The following is a 22,933-nucleotide window of genomic DNA, read 5'->3' on the forward strand; positions in this document are numbered from 1 at the left end:
CTACACTAACCGCTTAGTCACGAGCGACCTCATGTATCGCTCGATGTATGTTTCACTATTGAACATTTTTGTCTTTCGTTAAACGCTAATAATACCGTATTTTACTGTAGCTGTAGAGAATACAGTAAATTATTATTATTATTATTATTATTATTATTATTATTATTATTATTATTATTATTATTATTATTATTATTATTATTATTATTATTACTGCTACTCCTTCATTAATTACAATATTTGCTATAGCAGAAAAGATAGTAATAAATCAAATTTCAAATTATACTATTGTAGTTTTATTAAATGTCAATAATCATCTAATTGTTTTCATTAGCTTGCAATGTTTACCGGGATCAGGGCAGATCATAAGCCGGGACAGCCCTGACAAATGTTGTCCTGTTGGGGCTCATGAAAAAATTATTTCTTAAGTTTTCTTCATTCAATTGTATTTTTTTTTTTTTTCAAATTTGAAATTCTTAACAACGACAAAATAATCCTATATTTTTCTGTAGATTAAATTAAATGAAGTTATTATTACTTTTTTAAATTATGGAATTATCAACTCTCTGGTGACAAGAATAAAGTTTAGTGTAGTGATAGTACAGGAATTTAGCGACTATTCGATAGTTACTTGACTATTTTACATAAAAATTGAGTTTACAACAGAGAAAAGGATAATCAAAGCTATGGGTGGTCTCTGCCGGGTTGATTTTGGGGTAGAACTCGAGAATTTAACTGAAGAATTATGTTTAATTAAGTATTCCCCCCGAGGAAACAAAATTCCTTCAGTTATTTTTTCTTAAACACTTGAATTAGGGAATGAAGAATGAAATGAATTATAATCTGTATATTTAGTTTTATGTTTAGACTAAAGAAGACGTATGATTAATGGGAGAAAATAATTATAAAATAATTGCTGAAACGTAATTGAGGAAGCAAAGCAGAGAACCTTATGAAAACACTCGGACATGATGTATAACACAAGATCACATATCCTGCGGGATCGAACCACGGTCCTCTCTTACCAGATGTAAGCGCTCTACAACTGATCCGCCGTACCTTCTAGAAGCAAGAATACTACTTAATCATAGAACATTTCTCCTTTTCACCATTCAAGAAGGATTCATATTCCCTCCCAAGCGAAAATGGCTGAATTCATCACTGATTACATGCCAAGGAAACTTGGAAGTTTCATAAAATAAGGGAGAGAATTAAATTTACCCTTGTGATGTTAGTGAATTCGAAGCAAGTTCCTAGAGCTCTTTAACAGTTTCACTTATAATCTAGATTAGAACTTGTATTTGGAAAGACATTTACTGGTTTATATTTAATAATTCCGTACACGATGGTTTTTGAATTGTACATTAGCTTGTAGAACAGTTTAGTAGTTGACGACACTTTTTTGGTCACGGTACAGTCTACTATGTTGAATGCACCCATAGCACATTAACATATCTGTAGGCTACATTACCAGAGATTCTCATTAATAACTTGTGTCCATTCTTGAAGATCTATTGAAAATAAATATTTTTAGATATTTGGAGTGCTTTTCTTGTTCTTTTTATATATATATATATATATATATATATATATATATATATATATATATATATATATATATAAAAATAATTTTATTATTTTTATTTATCACCTTCATAGCATTACGCCAAACCCCGCGGCACACCGGCATAGAACCACTTTTGTAAAGTCCTTTCAAATCTTGTTACATATATCTATATATATGTATAGATTTTTTTGCCTTATATTCCTACAAATTTCTGCTTGTGGGTATATCTATATCTATCTATCTATCTATGATCACACTGACCAGTCAGAACATTATGACCACATACCTAATATTTGTATGTTCATCTTTGGCTCGTAGGACAGCAGCAATGCGGTTTAGCATGGAGATAGTGAGACCTTGGTAGGTAGTTGGAGGGATGGACCACCACATCTGCAGACACAAGTTACTTAGTTCCTGCATATTCTGCGGACGGAGTTGATGAGCTCGAATATGACGTTCAATGACATCAAAATGATGTTCAATTGGGTTAAGATCGGGTGAGTTTCGAGCCCTTTGCAACAATTAAAATTTACCACTCTGCTTCTCGCACCACTGCAGCATATTGCTGGCCTTGTGACAAGAAGTGTTGTCCTCCTTAAATATACCATTCTCAACTGGAAATATGGTCGACATGAATGACTGTATGTGATCAGCGATGACCTGTCGATAGGTAGAAGCTATCATTGTAACGTTCAGACGCACTACCGGGCTTATGGATGACCATGTGAAGGTTCTCCAGATCATAATGGAGCTACATTAGCTTGTCGTCATCCTACTGTGCACGTATTTAGCAATTGTTTCTCTAGAAGACGATGGATTCTGACCAGCCATCAATGTGAAAAAGGTAGTATTATGATTCATCGGACCATGAAGCGTTGTGCCATTGTTCGCCAGTCCAAATACGGTGGACATGTGCCCATTCCAGTCGTAATTAACGATGCCGTGCGGTTAACATTAGTACACATCCGAGATTTCAGGTGCGGAGGCCCATATCTAACAGTGTACGGTCAACTGCGTGCTAAGACGTAGACGCATGCTCGGTTCACTATTGAAGTGTGCTGTTAATCATGCCACAGTCCTATCCTGTTGTATCCACCTCGGAGTCTACGACGTCCAACATCCTTAATGAGGTGTGGCCAATCTATACCTGGTCGTTTGATGCTGATTTCACAATCCTTTACCCACCTTTAGAAACCACGCCAGCTCCCGATAAGTGACGCTGATTTCCGAGACGCTCGTTCCCAGTCATCTGGCCGTTACAATCTGCCCTGATATATCGCCGGCCTTTTCTATTCGGCGCTGAAATCTCTGTCACCGTCTGACGCCCGGTTCTGCTGTGCCCCGTGTCTCTTACGTCAGCCCAACGACTTCGTTCCAAAAATAATGGGTAGTCATAAGACGATTAATGAAGTCACTGCTTATAGAAATGTTTTAAATATAATTTTAAATAGTACCACGTTCCAATGGTTAAGAGGATATTTTTCTTGCAATTTTATTTAATGAAAGAAATTTAATATAAATAGGAGAAATACTAGATCTGCAGAAGGTAATTAAGATTTAACCATTTATTTCTATATCGAGGATTTTGCTCTGGCGAAGCAGAACAAAAATAACTGACTCTGTATTTGTTAAATTGAAGAGAAATTAGCCATGAAATTTAGGGAACAACATCATGGCAATTTAAAATATATAGAAAAGCTGTTTCTTCGTTGTGGCCCTCTCTAATTGTGCGTTTAGAAAATTAAAAAGGGTTAAGATGAAAACTGATTGATGCATACTTTTATGTCTTGCAATAACAGTGAACATTTTGTTTCTTCTTTTGTTTTGACAGACTTAGCCACTGTATTGGGAAGCATTGCCTGTCGCCGCTAAGAACACGATGCAATGCTTGGATGCCTCAGCCCCCGAGATCCTTCCGTGAGTGTTTGGAATCAAACGGCTTTTGGTTGGGCTCCCGCCTGGTTTTATCGCTGCAACGGAGACAGGAGAGAAACGGAAAACGAGGACTTTTTTAGGTATACGCTCAATACATGTGTTTTGCGGCATAGCGTGCTCAAGTGAACTCATCTGTTAGCGGGCATTGGTTGGAAACAAGCCAAACGCTTTCCCAAGAAAAGCCAAGAAGGGGGGAAATTGCAAATCCCAGTAAGTAGAACAATACTTGCTCTTGTCTTATTATTTTTCTTTCTTTGGTGTTATATTATTCGTGTTGTTTTGTTTTCAAGGCTGCCAAAGAGTTTACAGTTTTTTTTTTTTTTTTTTTTTTTTTTTTGCTGCGAATTGCGATCAAGAAAGTAAGATCTCTAGAGCATAAGGCTCAAGAATGAGTATTGGCAGAGCTTAAAGGGAAGATATAGTTTCTTTTATCTGATTGTCGTTTCCAACTAAAGCAACTTTTTCAATAATAGGATTTATCATGGAAACTGAGTCGTTCGGGTAGTATTTTAAAAAATCGTCAAAAAAGATATATGTTGATGATACAAAGTTGTTAACATGTTCCCTTCATATAGCGTTTTCTATTGTACAAAGTAGCTCGTAAGTCCCTACCCCTCCGTATGTTATGTTATTGGATAGGCCAGTAAACTATTTCTCATATCTCAATAAAGTATAACCATGATTTATACCGAAACTCTATACAATTGGGATCAGAGAGGATATTTCGTTTCTACAAGACGGAAATCCAGCTCATTTTGGTCTCTGTGTATGATTAACAGATGAATAGGTCGTGATTCTGAAACATCATCACCCCCCATGAAATGGCTCGCAAGAAGTCCGAACTTGGATAACGTGATCTCTCTCTCTGGGATACACAAAATATATTCTGTGAAAACAACGTTACAAAACCGATTACCAATTGGTGGGCATCTGTTACCGCGGCATTTGGAACGATAACCCCTGTTATGTTGCAAAAAAATGCCTCACAAAACAAAGTATTATACTATACAAATATTATGCAGCAAGAGTAAGTGCAGCACACAAGTACAGTAGGCAATAAAGTGTGTGAATGGGTAGGGACTTACGAGTCACCCTGTACAAAGCAAAATCGTACATATTGTTGCAAAAAGCTATGAAGAACTGATTAAAATGGGATTCCAACCACTAGTCGAATATCATCCGTGTTAATTATCCTCACTGGGAATCGAATCTGCGCTCATGCATGTAGTTTAAGCCAAGAGACAAAACAATAAGATAATCTGCGATTCCCATCACAAGCAATCTAATGGTTAAATCTTAAGATGGAAAGGCTTAAACCAATTGTAATGTTTAGTGGAGCAACGCGTGTTAGTAGCAATACTAATATAAACTGTTGATATTGTATCCAGTGGCGACGCCAACTTTAATTTCTTAGGGGGAATCGGAAGAGAAAATACATTTTTTTTTGGAGGGTAACAATTTTTTGTGTGCCGAAAATAAGATTTGTATATTATTTGATCTACATTACAATACAATGTCTGTGGGCAAGTGGGGATAGGACGATGCCACAGAGGTGAGGTAGACTGCCTCTTGTCCTCCTCTAGCGTCGTCACTGATTGCAGCTCATAAATGTCTATGGCCGATTATACGCATTCTAGTTGAGGCATTAAAATGGCCACCATACCTATTTCCATCAGTAACGACGCCAGAATGGGGCAAGTGTGACGAGTGCTTCCGTTCGTTGCGCCTATCCCATTCTCAGACATGGTGTAGCTCTATTGTACTTACATCAAGTCAGTGTTCGAAGTGAAGAAAAAGCAGAGGTGGTATGCTTTATACGACTTTGACTCGACATACCGGCTATCTAAATGCTGAAACGCAGTGAAGGTATGTTGCCTAAAAGATTGTATTTCTATTTACATAATGACTAAAAACCATTGGAAAGCTTCTCTGTAGTAACGCAAGGGGAAAGGATATGGAAAAACATATCCCCCACTTTTTTAGGGGGATATTCAAACTTAGGACAGCTTATGGGGGATAGACTTTCATTCCCCACCACCAACTTTCTGAAAAAATTAAAATATTCCCTTATGTTGTATTATAGAGAATTATACACGAAAATGTTCAAAACCCGAATGAGGACATTAACAATTTTCTGCGGAAAACTCCTGGCCTCCCACTCGACTGTAGGGTATGCCAAACACCCGGAAAGTCTGCCCCCACAGCAGACAACCCGTAAATCCGCCCATGCTCGAAACACGATATTTATATGCATTAAGGCAAGAAGATACACACATATATAAAACAAAGAAACAGTTCAATACGAAACATCATCAAAATATAAACTAGATGAACTTCTTTGTAGACACCTCATTTTAAACACGAAGAAAAATGTGGGTGTAGTCAACTTAGAAATTATTTCTACATTTTTTTTTTTACCTGCAAAGCTATTCGTCAATTACTGTGTATAAAAAGAGATTAATAAAAGGTATTTAGCATCTACTTTCCAGTGATGGTATGTTTAATCAATGAAAAACCAGAGACGGTATGCCATACCACAGCATACCGTCTCACTTCGACCACTGCATCAAGTAATATAAAACAATCTTTTTCGGTATATAAAGAAATATGGCTTTCTCTCTGCAAAAAGTTCTCTGCGCCTCCGTTAGCTTTTCCAATAAATAAATGCTGGCGTCGTCACTGGTTTCTATTGGCATTATACTGGAAATAGGATGAAGTTTGCGATAGGTGGGTTAGCCACAAGTCGGTTCTGTTGTTGTCTGTCATAGTATTGCATTGCAGATATACCAGCAGTTATTATTGTCAAGCTTGACACTAATCTGACAAAGAGGCTAAGGACTGCCAGGCGCCCATTCCCCCCCCCCCTGTGAGTAAATATAAGCATTCTCGCCTTCAGGACGAAAGGTCACTTCTTATATAGCCTCACTGCTGAAAAGAAACATCAAACTCCAAATAAGTAAACACGATTTCTGGTTAATTCGACCGCGTGAACTCAACCTGATTAAACTTGACTATGGCGTTAACTGTGAAGCAGCGTAATGATCAGATATCGTGCTGTATCTATTCTGTTCATAATAAATATAATGGACAAGACAGTTGTATTATAGTCATCTGCCAACCCTTAACCGCAGCCTCAATTATGTGCTAATTTTCACGATAAAGGGATAAAACAGTTAGGAAATAAGAATGCTGTGACAAATTGCACTAAAATCGAGTTGTGGCAAACCGCACGTGTTCAAACTGAAGTTTCCTACTTCTAGTTCGATTAGTTTTGTGGTAGACAAACACCATTTGCGTGGGTTTTCTCGGGGTTCTCCCGTTTCCTCTCACTTTCTTTATTCCACCATTTCCTTCATTTCTCATCATCATCGTCTCCTTGAGTCTAGCTGGCATAATCGTGGGACGTAAAATTTAAAAATTCCATTTCCTCCTTCTAGTTCGAGTAACTACCAGGTCAAATAATATAAAACTACTATTTTCGATACACAAGGAGAAGCCGCCTCCCCAAAAAATGCCTCTGTCCAGTGGTGTATATAGGAGGGTGGCTATCGGGCTCAAGCCTCCCCCGAAATTCCACGTACAACAATAATCTTTTTTATCATTTCTAAGGAAAAATATAAGTACTTATTAACATGTTCTGCATAGCCTCCTAAACAAAATCGTAAATACACCACTGCCTCTGGCCCTGCACTTGTTCCTCAAGAAATTAAAGCTGGCGTCGTCACTGATAATTTCCCATATGTCCATAACCTTATGCCAAATCAAGGTCGAAAATTCTTTGTCTCTACCGGAAATCGAACACGGGACTACGTATACCAAATAGGCACGTTCATTACCTATTGGCATGCGAGGAATCAACACAACGTTAATATTGATCTCTGTAGTATAGAATAATTTGTTGGGATGCTGAAGTTCCTTTGTTTTAGAATGACAGAAAAATCAGATGACACAGCGACTCATTTGTGAGACATGTTCCTACTTAATCCTCCTACCGTCTTATTGAATTTGTCGCTGTTCTGAGAATAAGTTGTTCCCTTGTTCCAATTCGTTATAGAACAGTTTTCTCTATGCCAACCACAAAGAAAGGAGGTGGCACCGTTTATCAACATTTCTGTGTGTGCATGTTGTGTTTCTAGTGATTCACGTGATGCTAGAGCTAGAAGCTTTGGGCTTCCGTGAAGCTTTTGCGACATGATAAACACGAATTAGAGTAAGGAAGGTCGTCTAGAATGGCTAACGACACTTTCTGCCTACTTATATTCTAATGTTCTGCGTAGTTGATTTGCCCATTTTGCGTCTACTTTACTTTTCTTTCTTCCTCGTTACTGCGAAATCTCGGAATTTATTGCAAAATGCTATTATATTTTGCCTATTTTTCAGTTTTCTCTTAAAAATAATGTTATTTTTAATGTTTTTTCTAAAACACCATTACTTTTTCACTTCTTTCATTATATTTTAACAGCGATAATGAAAATATATTACTTTTACTCAAGGGCCCGATCCGGGGGGGGGGGGAAGGGGACAAAGCTCATGTGGACCCCCTCGCATTGTATTTATGAACATACAATATTTGGTATAATTTGAATGCAATTTGTCTTTAAATCCCTATATATGCCTTCTACATCTGGATGGGCTCCCCCCAAATTTACAGAGAAATCGGCAGCCTTGCTTTTCCTTCTCGCAGTTATAGTCTATCCTTTAGGCTAAAGGAGGCAGATGGGTAATGCAAATTAGTACTTATGAAATAATTGGTTGAGTGATAATGTGGGAGGAAACGGGAGAACCTCGAGAAAACCCACTAACACAATGTTATCTACAGTGATAATTTCAGTTAGATTCTAGGGAAGATTTTCAGTACATGAAGAGTGGAAATAAAAACTGAGAAAATGTCGGTGCCCATGTTGAGCACGATCGAAGATATGCTTTGTAGAAAATTATTCCCCGATCCACCTGCTGAAATCATCGTTGGTTGGCCACCACAAATTCGTAATGCCTGGTATCGAACAAGTGACCCCTCACACTAGACAGCGCCCTGCTATTGAGGCACCATGTCTCCTCTAACGTGCTTTGTAAGCTCCTTCGTATCTAAGCGGTTAGGTTCGCACCTTTGGCATGGGAAACCCAGGTTCGATTCCCGGCAGAAGCTCATGTGGTTCGAATACATGTTAAGGTTGATTTAAAGGGACAAGTTTTGCCGATAGATGTCATTACAGTCTTCATCTCTCTCTCTCTCTCTCTCATGTATTTTTACCTTTCACGAAAATACACGATTTCTCCTACAAATTTCAGGCTACAGACTTCAAATTTTTAGAGAAGGAACTTCATAACCTATTGACGGCAACAATCCGTGCCAATTTTTTATTTAGAATTTTCTTCATTGTTAAGATGGCTTCATTGTTGATTTGGGTGTCCAAATCTTTAACAATGGGACTGTTTCAACAATGAAGAAAATTCTAAATGATAAATCGGCACGGATTATTGCCTTCGATAGGCTATGAAGTTCCTTCTCTAAAAATTTGAAGTCTCCAGGTTGAAATTTGTAAGAGAAATTGAAATTTTCGTAAAAGGTAAAAATAAGCCTGCCATACGTCCCGTAAAAAACGGGACAGTACCGATTTTGGGCCCCAGTGTCCCGCGTCCCCGTAAATTTTGTCGGGACAGGCAAATGTCCCGTATTTTAATTCCATCTCATTTCTGCTATCAATATCAGTTTATTCGAAAAGTGAAAAATAAAAACTCTGACTTTGGCTCGGAATCCTATAATTAGTGAATAAACAATAAACTGTAATATGTAGTAGCTTCGAGTAAGTTATCACATAGCCCTCTCCTATTTGATAGCGAGCGAGCCAATAGACTCGCAGCGCAGAGTTACAGTTATCCGTCAGCAATCAAGGGGATCTGCAATCTTTGATAAAGCATGAGCTGAGCTTTTTAGACGATTCTTTTGTAGTTGGCTTGTAACTATCTTTACTCCGTGCAATTAATTGTAGGAAACGAAGAGAGAAAAGTAGCTGCAGTTTAGGGAACTTTTGCCTATTTATACAGTTGTCCATAACCGAAGCTACGGTTCATTGGATTGTGTTCGAAAGTTTAGGCGGGGGGATCGAAGATGTCCCGTGTTCTCATGAAAAAAATATGGCAAGTTTAGGTAAAAAAAAAAAAAAAAATACATGAGAGAGATACGAAGACCGTAGTGACCTGTATCTTTCGTAGTGACAAGGGGCAAAACTTGTCCCTTTACGCCAACATTAAACAGTAGGTCTACGTTTCATACAGCCTTGCTGCCAAAACGGACGTTCAGCTCAGCTCAGCTCTAACGTAGTTTGTATTATAGTTTATATTGCATATGATTATGAATTATTAATAGTGTTGTTACAATGGCTGAGTGGTCTCAGGATTTCGGCTTCGGATCATTAGGCGCAATCCGTTGGAGGTTGAGTTCCTCTAAAGAGATGATAAATTTTTTAACATCCTCGATACTTCTGTGTTCGTGTACCAGTCATGTTGGATTATGTAGAGGATTGAAAAAGATGATGACTATGAAGACATCATACACAAAAAAAATAGTGGAAAAGTGCTCAACTTTCATGCACGTTTGAGATAGACAACATCATTCTGTGGATTTACTCTAACCCCCCACCCCCACCCCCACAATCTCATCGTATTAATGCAATCCATAAGCATTCATTTTCATTCATCAATCATTTGTCTCTTTCATTCAGTCTACAACAGTGGTTCTCAACCTTCTGCACAGACGTATCACCATATTTAATATAGAGAATATTAATGTACTAGTGGCCAAACTTATTCTGGAAAGGCTTAATTTCTTTGTCCCAGGAGAAAATTGCGTACCTATTGACTTGTTTTGTAACGAAGCAATTTAAATTTCTTTTATTAAATTTCGCGCATATATAACGGTAACAAAGAAAGTTCTGTCGCTATTTCACCTATCACCTTCGAACATCGATGTATCATCTAAGACGTACCTGGAGGATCAAAAATAGTCCCCATCAGCATCGACGACCTTCTTCCAACCTTCTGGAAGGCCGTTGATTCCATCGCGGTAGATCTTGGTTGGCCGTAAAGCGAAGAAGGTATCAAGTGAATTTTGCAACTCTACTAGAGATTTGAACTGGCGTCCTCTAAGGTGATTGTCCAAGGAATGGAACAGGTGATAATCGGATGGTGCAATGTCCGAGGAGTATGATGGATGTAATACTGTTTCCCATCCAAGGTGTAGAATGGTGTCCCGGTTCATCCTAGCAACGTGGGGCTTAGCGTTGTCCTGTGATAGGAAGACCCCTTTACGATTCAGAAGTGCTGGCTCCAAAGTTTTGAGTTTTTCTTGAACGTGGCTCAACGCTGACAGTACACAGTTGCATTGATGCTCTGACTAGCTGGTAACAGTTCCCGATGCACCATGCCGCGAGCAGTCCACCAAACACATGAGAGTCTTCTTCTGGTACAGTGCTTGTTTCGGCTGTTTTGGAACCGGTTCATGGGATGTTAACCAATGATGACGGGGCCGTGAAGCTCCGTACAGGACCCACTTCTCATCACATATCAACACCCTGTCCAGAAATGACTCCTTCCTCAGACGAAACAGCAAAGAAACTCAGATGTCTGCTCGCGTTGTCTTCTGGCCCGGAGTTAAATCATGTGGTATCCATCAACCCAACTTGTAATGCTCCCCAGGTTGATGGAGGTGCTGCCGAATGGTTTCTCCACTCACACTGAATTGTACTCGTAGTCCCAGTTCCTCACATCTCTGAGCACTGTTCACCTCCATTGCTGCCTGAAGATCTTCATTTTGTACATGTGTTGATCTTCCGGTACGTGGTGCGTCTTCGAGTGTTTTGTTATCGTCATTAAATTGTTAAACTACCACCGCACTGTCCGTGTAGTCACGACACCCTCATCAAAGACCTGGCATATCTTCCGCCCCGCTGCAACGGCGTTTGACCCCAGTTTGAACTCGTAGAGCATACACGCCCTTAAATAGCAACCCATTCTTTAAATCTACTAAATAAATTGTTTATTAAAATACACCAATTTTTAAGAAGTTTGATTTACTAAAACTCTTATACAATAGGGTGGCCCAAAAGTATATAGTCCCGTACTGTTCAAGTCACAGCATTTTATATAATTTCTTATTTCTATTCAAAGTTTCTTTATTATTTGTTCTTAATGTATTTTTACTTATATCTTAAGCTCGGACCAGCCGAAGCAAATAAACCTATAAGCTAGAATATTATACTTGATCAACGCAGTGGTATTACAGTGGGACTTCGATAACTAGAAGCTGACGAGAATAGATAAAAATTCATCTTATCGAGTTTTTCGAGTAATCAAAGTTCGAGTTATCAAAATGACCACAACAAAATTTCGAAACGTTCTGATTCGAAACGAACGCCGAGATTCTGCGTTCCTCATGAAAAGCTACTATATAATCTGTAACTCGAAGTTGTCAAAGTTAGATTGTTTAATTAAATAAGGCGACTAGTAAAAAATAAAATACTAGACATGAGTAAAAAATAATTATAGTACACATTAGCAACAATGACAGAACTAGTAATAATGGCAATTAGGCAAAAGTACAGAGCGATGGCTTCAAGTTATAGAGCTTATATCAACAGAAATTCAATTATAGAGGTAAACTTCCACTCGTATAGGGTCGCAGATACGAAAGTTCGAGTTACCGAGGTTGTTAAATATGATTATGAAACCCTTAAAATTCGACTTATTGAGGTTGTAATTTTTAAACATTCGACTTGCATAAGTTATTTTAACATTGAGAGTTAAGGAAAGTTCAAGGGAATGTAAAAAAAAGAAAATCTAGTTTATCGAGGTCCAACTGTATTTACACTGTGTCCGTTCGTCCGTCCGGGATAAAAAAAAATCTTAAAAACTCCTTCATGAATCATCATCAAATTTGACCAGGGTGTAGAGAGTCAGAAGTGAGGAATCATGTTCGTTGATAGAGGAGCTATTCAAACCGGAAGTGCTAGAAGTAAAACACTTCCGGTTTTCACGCTGATTCATATAGAGCAAAAACGTTAATAGATAGCAAGAAGATGTTCTGTTTATTCGCTTAAGCGTCTCAAGAATACATTTAATCTCTATCCTTAACTCGTAAGCACGGTGGCTCAGTGGTAGAGCGCTTACTCTGATATGCGGAGTTCTTGGTTCGATCCCGGGCCAACGTAAGTTTGTGGTGGTCAACATTGTGTCCGTCGGTTTTCTCGGGGGTACTCCCATTTCCTTCCACGTGCTCATTCCACAAATTCTTTCATCAGCATTCACTTACCTTAATTACCCGTCTCTCTTAACCTAAAGGGAATAATCGTGGGACGTTAAACTAAAAAAAAAATCCATTTAATTTTCTATCCTTAACTCTCTACTAATACTGGAAATAATAGAAATCCGCTACAACTTCCGGTTTCAGTATTGATTTACATGGAATGAAAGCGATAACAAGTAAAGAAAAGTGAATTTGGCATTTTAAGAGTAGGCCACTGTACTGTCTCCTTTATTGAGTGTATTCCTTAATATATAAATTGGCAATACTGTGGGAGACGGTTTCGTTTGCAATCTCAAATTTTTCATTAATGATTAGTGCCCCTTAATTAAACATATCTGAAAAATAAATAGTTATAGGCATTTGGAATAAGACTATTAATTGGTAACTACCTAAATGTCCGTTCCTCTCACGAGGAAAATAGTTTTATAAAAAAGTACTCGAAGCCTTCTCCCTATAGAATTCTCATGTTGGATAAATTTGGATTTAAACGGCATCTTGAGTGTCATTATTCATCTCAGCGACGCCGAAAACTATGGATTAGACTAATATCGCTCGTTTTCGATTATTTTTACATATAACTCGTTCCCACCCGCATCCCTCATTCTCATGCTTGGAGGGGGTAAATTTGGACTTGAACGCCATCGAGCGTCTCACTATTCATCCCACGGCTTCGAAAACTCTGGGTTAAACACTTATATCGATGGGTTTCGATTATATTTTCACGCTACCCTCTCCCTTCCTTGCCGAAATTGTGCTGAAATTCTGTTAGGCCAGAGTTCACTGGTACACCACAAATAATCAAAAATCGATTCAGCGGTCTAGGAGGAGTTAGCGAGCAAACATTGTTACATTCAGTTTTATTTATATCGGGTGTTCTAAAAATGGTGCCCACGCGCCCCACGGACCACAGAGCACCATTCTACAGGCCAAAATAAAGCGAAAATGTTATATTATGGTATGCCCTCCGGGACCTCCTTCAGTCGCTATGGAGAAACAAAATTTCACAATGTGGCAACGTCGCTCATCAATTTGTAGTCATTAGCATTACTCTACGAGTACAACAAGCAGTTGAATCGATTGCTACGCTAATAAGTGATGCAAATATCAATCAATATTGACTTCCGCTGCCATCTGGAAAGAATCGATATAACTATTTGATAGATTGATAGATCTAATCTAATCTATGGTTCTTTATTTGCGACGTTGTCAAATAGTGCAATTTGTCTCCCCAGACGAAGACTCAAAAAGTATATACATATATTGCTTACTTGTAGAATTATGCTCTATGGTCCGTGGGCACCATTTTTAGAACACCCAATATAGATTACATAATTGATATTTCCACCTTTATTGTCACATTTCTTTGAAAGTTTTGCGGTAAACATGCCAAATCTCGCGGCACACCAGCTGAGAATAAGTGTTCTACGAAATGTTTGTATTCTGCGTAGTACTGTGCAAATATGCATTGTTTAGACCCTATCTGAAATCACTAAAAGATGTTCTATTTTCGTAAATGAGTTCACTTGCCTCTTCTCCCCCCTCCTCCAATAAAAGATTGGAGAAGATGAAGAATAAATAAATGAAAAAGAAAGATGCAAGTATTGTGGAAGTGTTCGTGGAAGGCAAAAGGAGAAGAGAGAGAGAAAGAAGGAGAACGGAAGAAGTGAATGTGTCATTTCCTCGAGTGACCCGCTGAGAATGTCGTGTTATGGTGTCGTATCCAATGTTCTGTGTGGTCGTGGATCGATGCTTCTCCTCGAGAGATGTTGTGTGACTCACTAAAGACAAGGAAAGGGAACAAAGCCGCATACTCACTTTTACAAAAGTAAGAAAAGAGAAAGCACTTCGAATTGGGACATTGATGCTTCCTTTTCCTTTGTTTTATATTTTGCACGTATATTATCCTCTTTCAAAAATTAACAATATACGAACATTTATTTTCAGTTTTAGAGGATACTGTTAAAATTTAATTCACGTTGTCGTTTTTACATGTTTAAAACGAAGAGTGATAATTATTCTTTAATTGTGGCATTATACAACGAACAGCAAATTATCTATCTATCTATCTATCTATCTATCTATCTATCTATCTATCTATCTATCTATCTATCTAGACAAAAGTCCCCTAACGTAGGTAACTCGGTTATTGTCAGAGTTACAACAAAATGTAAGAAGGGAAATCGTCTTCAAATATGATGTTTTCAATCTAAAGTTAAGTAATTTTTTAAATCGGACGAGCAGTTTGGGCTCTACACTCTTTATGCGCCCAATGTTAAATGAACATGCAACGTTGCCATTTATCTGAACCCACAACATAAGTGAATGAAGTTACTGTCTTTTACGCTGACATGTCGACGGCCAGCCCCCATTTCAAACAGTAACTTCATTTACATATGTTGTCGGTCCAGGTAAATGACAACGTTGCATTTTCATTTAAAATTGGGCGCATAAAGAGTGTACAGCCCAAACGGCTCGTCCGATTAAAAAAAAAAATACTTCACTTAAGATTGAAAAATCATATTGGAGATGGTTTCCCCTCTTACATTTTGTTGTAAACCTGATAATAACAGTTACCCTATGTCAGAGGACTTTTGAGACACCCTATATGTATATAATTATATGGCCGTTTTTAAGGAGGTGCACGTGCAACCCTCTTCGTTGTAAATATACTGTATATTATTTCAAGGGAGAAACTAGCAGTGAAAATAGCAACATTTTTTCGAAAATTTGTGCTGTCAAGTTTACGTAAGGAGAAGGCAGACATTGGTAAATGAATTTCGGGTCCACTTTTCGCGAGATGGTAGTGCAAATTTAAAGTGTTAATATTACAAACTGGGAGAGCGCAATAGCCAAAAATAAGTGGAGAAAAAGCGTCTTAAAATTTTCGACTGGCCGTATATATCGTACGAGGGGTAGAGTTATTAAGTAACGGCGTGGAAGAGTAAGCAGCATCTGCGACTCACGCACAGTGGGTTCCGGATTCGATTCTCGCTTCAGTCAACTTTTTTTGTTTTTGCTTCAACCTTAAAGTAGCCATTTGTAACTACAAGTAAAATTTTAATTCACCATATGTTTATAATGAATATAAATAAAATGAAGAGTTTGTTTGTGTGTGTGTGTGTGTGTGGGTGGGTTTGTGTGCGGCCTAGGAGCCAGACGAGTGGAACCAAATTTTGGTCACGGGTATCTTGGTTCAGGCCAGGGGGGGCATTTACCTGGACATGTAAAAGTAGTGGAAAATTACCGATATTGGTGTCGAATTCATAGTTTTCGCGGTCGCTGAGGTCAATGGTGACACTTCCATTAGCGATGACTTTCAAATTCAACATCATTGTATGCGGCCCGGGGATCACCTAGGAGAGAAGTACCGAGACAGGTAAAAAATGATCCAAAATGATCGATATTTTTTCCCTTCCGTTGTTCAGTTTGTTTGTCATAGATATTTTATCTGACTCATGCGAAGAATGGGTATTTCAGCTAGTAATGAATAAAACAATAGAAATGTTCAAATCAGTTTAAAATCTTTCAATGTTGCATGTTAACTAGCAACGAAATGTAATCTATCCCGTAAATATATTGATATCACGAGTTATATTATGGTTACCACAGTCGTTGTGTAAAAAATGTTCTTGACGCTTTGTGTTTATATCTGTGGAAAGTGTGCGAATTACAAGGGGAATGAGGGGGAAATCTTTGGCTATAGCAACATCCAGTATTACCAACGGGGATTTCCCTTCCATTCTCATTGTAATTCGCACAATATCCACAGATATGGACACGAAGCGTCAAGAACATTTTTACAGAACGATTGTGGTAACTATAATATTAATAATTCCTGATATCAATATATTTACGGAATAGATTACATATCGTTGCTAATTAACATGGAACATTGAAATATTTTAAACTGATTTCTATTGTTTTATTCATTATAAACATATGGTGAATTAATATTTTACTTGTATACTAGTTACAAATGGCTACTTTATTGAAGGAAAAACAAAAAAAGTTGACTCGAGCTGGAATCGAACCCGAGACCTTTTGCACATGAGTCGCTGTTGCTGCTCACTCTATCACGCCGTCGCTTGCCCACTTTATGTGTTGTACGATACATGCGGCGAGGCAAAAACTTTGACTCTTTTCCTACGCTATTTTTGGCTATTGGGCTCTCCCAGTTTGTAATATTAACACTTTAAATGTGCACTACCACTTTCCGAAAAATGGTCCCGAAGTTCTTTTATTAAAGTCTGCTTTCTCCTTGTTGGAAGAAAGCGGAGTAAAGTTAAAGGAAAATGATCCATTGATATCTGACACATAACATTTTCAGGGCAATTCCTATCCACACCAGATACCTAAAGACAATTTAAAAAATTCAAATTCAATTCAAATATACTGGTAGTTATTGGTTCATCCCCATCAGAAAATCCAGGATCCGACCCTGTATATATGTAGGCCTATATGTATTAGCTAGTTCATTTAAATAATCAAATACATATAAATCAAGATTATATAGACCTTTATTAATTTTCATTTTAGTCAAAATACAGAATAAAATAGGTTTCTAATGTGTACAAAGCTAGATAAGAATAGTACAGTATATAAATTAACTCTGTAATTTTTCACGCTACCATTACTACTTTGCTGCTACTTCTATTTATAATGAGTGTGTAGAATATTCAACGTTATATTATGCTGAGAACTTGAAAAACTCAAAATTTTAATCTTCCAAAGATGAAGTAGTTTCTTCTTTCAATTTACTATTCGTTTTTTTGCTGTGAGTGCATTCTCCGACCAAATTCAAATTCAATTGATAAAATAGGAGGAAGAGAAAAGAAAAGAAAAAATAAACATATCCCTTGTGAACAAGATGGCAGTGTTGCTGCGAACAAACAGGGATATTAAACGGCACTTATTCTTAGCTATATGTAACTATTTACTCTCGCCACAGAGCCAGTGCCTCCGTTGTTACTTACAGCAGATCCATGTGGTGAGGCTATGACATCAGCTATTTCTTTCATTTAGATACGTGTTTACATTTCTATAATTGAACAGTCTCTATTATTCTTTTTAAAATTGTGGTAGAACTCAAACTCAAATGGGAAATCTTATAGTGCGAGTTGCCGGTGAAATGTTGGAAGTTCAGTTAGATCTTTTTTGTTAGAAATGATCATAAACTGAGTACGGCGCCAACAGGATAGTTTTCTTATGGGATGCAAGGCAGATCAATAACTCGTGTTAAATTCAACAGGATTATCTGATGCAACGACCAAAGACCCTTCGACATCTTTTTCCGAACCATCTTCTGCTTCGGGAAAGCAATCCTGGTTGAGAAAATCGACTCCGATTTTCAGACGCTGGTGAGTCAGATAGGCTGTTACGGGGGGCAAAGTTTTCTTCCTTTGGTACTTCCAACATACTTTTACCTAGAACTGTTGTCCAATCCCTGAATAGCTTTTCTTTCTTTGCCATTCCACATTTCAGCAGTTTTCTTCTGCTCAAATCAAAAACGATTATCAAAGCAGCGTAATGACAGATGTCATCAGCGTCCCTTGTTATAGGATGAATCTTAATCCCCAACAAATGATTCGATACAGTCCACGCAAGGAAAGTAAATAGTTCAACTGGTCCATAATTAACAATAGCGCAGCCAATAACAACTCCATAGTCCAATGCTGTAGGAAGAGCTGTTGTTCCACGCCAGTCGCTTCCAACGAGAGTAATATAATTGCTGGATAAATCAAATATAACAGAAATCTGATCACAGAACACGTACGGAAGTCCTTGATCGTCAAATTGACTAGGAGAGTAAGATGGTAAAGCTGAGAGTTCCCCCATTGCATGCATCAATGTCTCTCCATGAATTGTCATCAGTTGGAAGGTTGAGGAGACTACTCTATATGAGAAAGACCATCTCATGTGCTCTAATATCCTTCGAAGTAGCTTCTTTCTTCTTTTTCTCATAAACAACTCTGATGAAAGCAATGCTAGGTTCTGTTCCTCTTCTTCCTTTGATCGACTGTGTGTTCTGTTATATCTAGTCCAGAAAGCAGAGAGTCTTCTACGTCTCTTGCGAATCCATTTTCTACAACGTGGAACCAACTGCCGCAGGCTGAATTGCCTTTGCTGCTGAGTCACTGTGTTGCTGGTAAACGCAAAATGCTTTTCTTTCAACCTATGTAGTGCATCTATATTGTGAAGCAAGCGTTTCCAGTTTCTGAACAGTTTTTCCTTCTTAGCCAAATGCCATTTAAGAAGTCGCTTTGATTTTAAGTCAACAATAAGAATTAAAGCTGCATAATGACAGATGTCGTAATTTTCTCTTGTAATTGGGTGGATCTTTAACCCCAGAAGATGGCCAAACACTGTAGACTCAACAAAAGTAAACAGCTCGACTGGTCCATAATCAACTATTGCGCAGCCAACCATTAGTCCAAAGTCCAGAGCAGTGAGAAGAGCTGCTCTACCGCGCCAATCCTTCCCATATATTGCGATACTGTTTGACGCAGAATCATGATACACTTCGAGCTGGTTACAAAAGACATACGGTAGCCCTTGGTCATCAAAATGCTGTGGCGAGAAGGATGGCAAGACAGAAAGATTTCCCATTATCTTCAGCATGGTTTCTCCATTGATGCTTATCAAGTGATAGGTAGAGCATAAACCTCGATGTACAAAAGACCATCTCATAAATATTACCGTCTTCCATAATTTCTTTCGTTTTTTAGCCAGCAGGAGATCATTTGGCGAGAAATTACACTGTAGCTGGTTTGGCATCATTGCATTACCTTTCAAATGCCAGTGGAAGTCATCATTTGTTGTAGGTGTAGCTTTTTCGTTAGCGTTTCTTGTTCGTCGTCTAGGAAAGATCCTTTGTAATCTCATTCGGAGCCACCGAGTACAACTAGACATCCAACGTTGGCAGGAGGAGTTCCGTGCACCATGTTCATTTCCTGATCTGTTGAGGTTCCCCATACGACTCATCGATTGATTATATGTGGGATTTAGGCATATGTGAGACTGTGTAGGATGCAAACACGTAGTTGCTGATGTAGGGCGGACCAACAAGGTGTCAGATGGTCGCCTCTCTATATGATGAAGGTTTATAGATGTGCTTGAAGTCATATTTAGTTTCCGCTTTCTAAAAACACGTCCACTATTCAAGACTCCGTTCGCTCATCTGTTGCTTGGATATTTTGATTTCTAAAACAATATCTGTTCATTGTTGTTTCTGTTATATTAATTATTGTTGGAAATAATTTAATGTTTTATGAATTAGTTTCATACTGTTTAAAAACATATTCAATGATTTTGATTGAGAATGTGCCGTAAGTGACGAATATTGTCTGCTTAAATATATTTTTAGACTTCGTCATACCCAATACGTACAAACTCTTTAAACAATGTAGACTGTAAAGAATCAGATTTTTATGTCAAGAACAAAGATAACTTGAGCGAAAATATGCTAATGCAGTGACGACGTTAAGCTTTATGGGGAACGCCGAGCAAAGGGACAGAGAATTTTCGGGGAACAACTATTTTTCGTTTACCGAAATGGATAGTTTAATATTACTTGGCCTACATTACGATACAACATGACTGGAGGATTAAACAACATGGGTCCCCACCTCTTCTCGCGTCGTCGCTGTGTGCTCGTAATGTCAAAATCCAAGAGTAGTTTTTTAATCGGGACGAAACATAAATAATTAAACTTTAAAACCGTTATGAAAAAAGTGGAAAGCAAAGAAGGGAATACAGCTTACTGCTGTACTTTCTACTGAAGCTAAAGCGACAATTCCCAATCTGTGGAACACGTATTATCGCATACAGTCATGTTTCTCAAATTGTGGTCCGCGAGGCATGAGTGGTCCTGAGGGTCTGTTCTTGTGACAATTTTATATTGAACATTAGCACAATGAAAACAAAATAAACTTTCCTAAAGAGAGTAGAGTATGACTCTAAACTACATTTATGAATGAAGAATCTGTGCTGGTAATTCAAGTGGTCAGTTTTCGACGTACGCAGAAATTCATTTCGGAAGGATTCCAAAGCTTTTGTGGAACGGATATAAACTTAATATGAGGATAGATTACGTTAAAATTTGTTTTAAAAAAATCACTCCTGAAATTGAATAAATCTATAGAAAAGTTGTGATTTCGGGAAGATCCGGATGGGCACGAACGAGTTCGAGCAAGTTTTCTTTGAAACTCGACTCGACTCGAAACAGACATCTTTAAACTCGACTCGAGAATTCGGATCGAAAAATTTCCTCCAATTCAATTCGAATTCGGGTCGAGTTTCGAGTCGAGTCGAGCCAAATCCGGTATGTAGGTTTAAGCACTTTCTTCAAGTATCCTACATAGACAATATAATTATTCTATTTATCAATGATACTACTACTACTACAAGTTCTTTTCTTCTTCTTCTTCTTCTTCTCCTTCTCCTTCTTCTTCTTCTTCTTCTTCTTCTTCTTCTTCTTCTTCTTATTATTATTATTATTATTATTATTATTATTATTATTATTATAAAAACACTGTATAAACATGAAAGGTAGGCGGTTTGTATCTGAATACTAAAAATTAGTTGACTGCTGACCTCGGCAGTCGTGAAATCTAGGAGGCATGGCAAGGCCATCGTTCACGAAGTATCGGGTTTATATTCCGGAGAAGCATCAGACCCGTTGGCCGACGGGGTCAAGGGGTGAACTCTCAAGGTTAATTGACCCCCTGGAACTGTGAGTTGTCATAACCTGTGTGAGAATTTAATTAAAACATGAATTTGCTATAGAAACTAATTTTGCTCTCATGATTATTTTACGTCATATAGCCAAAACAAGGCAAATCCTGTATGTAGTTTTAAATATTCTGGGCCAAGGGGAATGAAAGGGACGAGCATATGAAGGATCACACGCAAATTCAATGTCCACCCTCCGCAACGCTGACGTCATCATCAAGGGAGAGGAACTGGTACGATATATGAGCTTTTTTTAATATAGGTTCCATCCCAACATCGCCTCGAAGATGAAAACAGCGTACCGTCTTTTTTCCTACGTCAAATGAATGGTATCAGGAGAAAATGCTTCAACGCTTATTGCTTGTATCTGTGTGCGCTGGTCAGAATAGGAACGAGAGAGAAGGGGGAGAAAAGTATGGAGATAAACCCATGCACCATGGGTAAACGCTGTACCACTGAGCCGCCGCGGCCCCACTCATCTAACAGAGTACCCACCCTCAAATAGGATATACATACACATTCCCGTGCATCAGGAGTATCCTGATCGTTCACTTAATTCTGCAAAGTATGGGTGATAGTGGGCATGGGGCCATACGTTTTCAGGTACCTATCAAAATAATTGCCCTGGGACATAAAGCACATTCTCAGGGGAAGTGTATTCCTTGGCATCTCTTCACTCAGAAGCTGGTAGACCTCGGATCATATCTATATATATAACTTAATTTTTTGCGTAATGATTGAATAGTATAATATGATACAATGAAAATTCCAGTGCCTTTTCTGTTTCTAGCCATATTCACCCTCCCTTATCCAAATAACTAGCAGAATGACGCCGATTTCTCTGTAATTTTGGCAGGGGGATTCAGATATCTGTGGTTGCAGATAAGGGTCTAAGAAGGCACATATCAGGATTTTAAGACAAATTCAATTCAAATTATGCCAAATATTGTATAATCATAAAAATACATATAACAATAAAAATACATATAAAAATACACATAACAATACATAAAACAATAACAAATACATATAAAAATACATATTCATAAAATATATGGAGTGGCTCACATGAGCTTTTTGGGGGGGCCTGGGCCCCCTCGGATCGGCGCCCTTGCCTAACGTCATGTGAATTGTTATTCTGCGCTCCCCTCGCTAGTTCCACAATACACACTGCTTGAAATTTCACCGAGAAACATTCAAAAGAATGACAGCTCTAGGTCATGACAAATCTATTACACGAGATTTCTTTGCATAAAATAATATAGTTTACAAATTGTCTTTTAATTTCGGAACTATAATATATGATGTTTTTGATCTTCACTTAATTTATAACATCAATGATGTCTTCCTTGAAAAATTGGGGTGTTGAGATTCACTCAGGAAGTGCGCTAACACTCTCT

General features: G+C 38.0%; 1 protein-coding gene across 1 annotated transcript in view; it reads left to right on the top strand.

Annotated features, from left to right (window-relative positions):
* The window catches only part of LOC145693192 (sodium/hydrogen exchanger 9B2-like), a 231,434-nt gene that overhangs the window by 27,229 nt on the left and 181,272 nt on the right, over positions 1-22,933 (top strand). Inside the window, exon 2 of the mRNA XM_081768970.1 lies at positions 3,399-3,712. The gene's annotated coding sequence lies outside the window, so the exon portion shown is untranslated. The remainder of the gene's footprint in view (positions 1-3,398; positions 3,713-22,933) is intronic.

The sequence above is a fragment of the Thermobia domestica genome, chromosome 8 (assembly GCF_964235325.1).
Source record: "Thermobia domestica chromosome 8, izTheDome1.hap1.1, whole genome shotgun sequence".
In the NCBI taxonomy this organism is placed as follows: Eukaryota; Metazoa; Arthropoda; class Insecta; order Zygentoma; family Lepismatidae; genus Thermobia; species Thermobia domestica.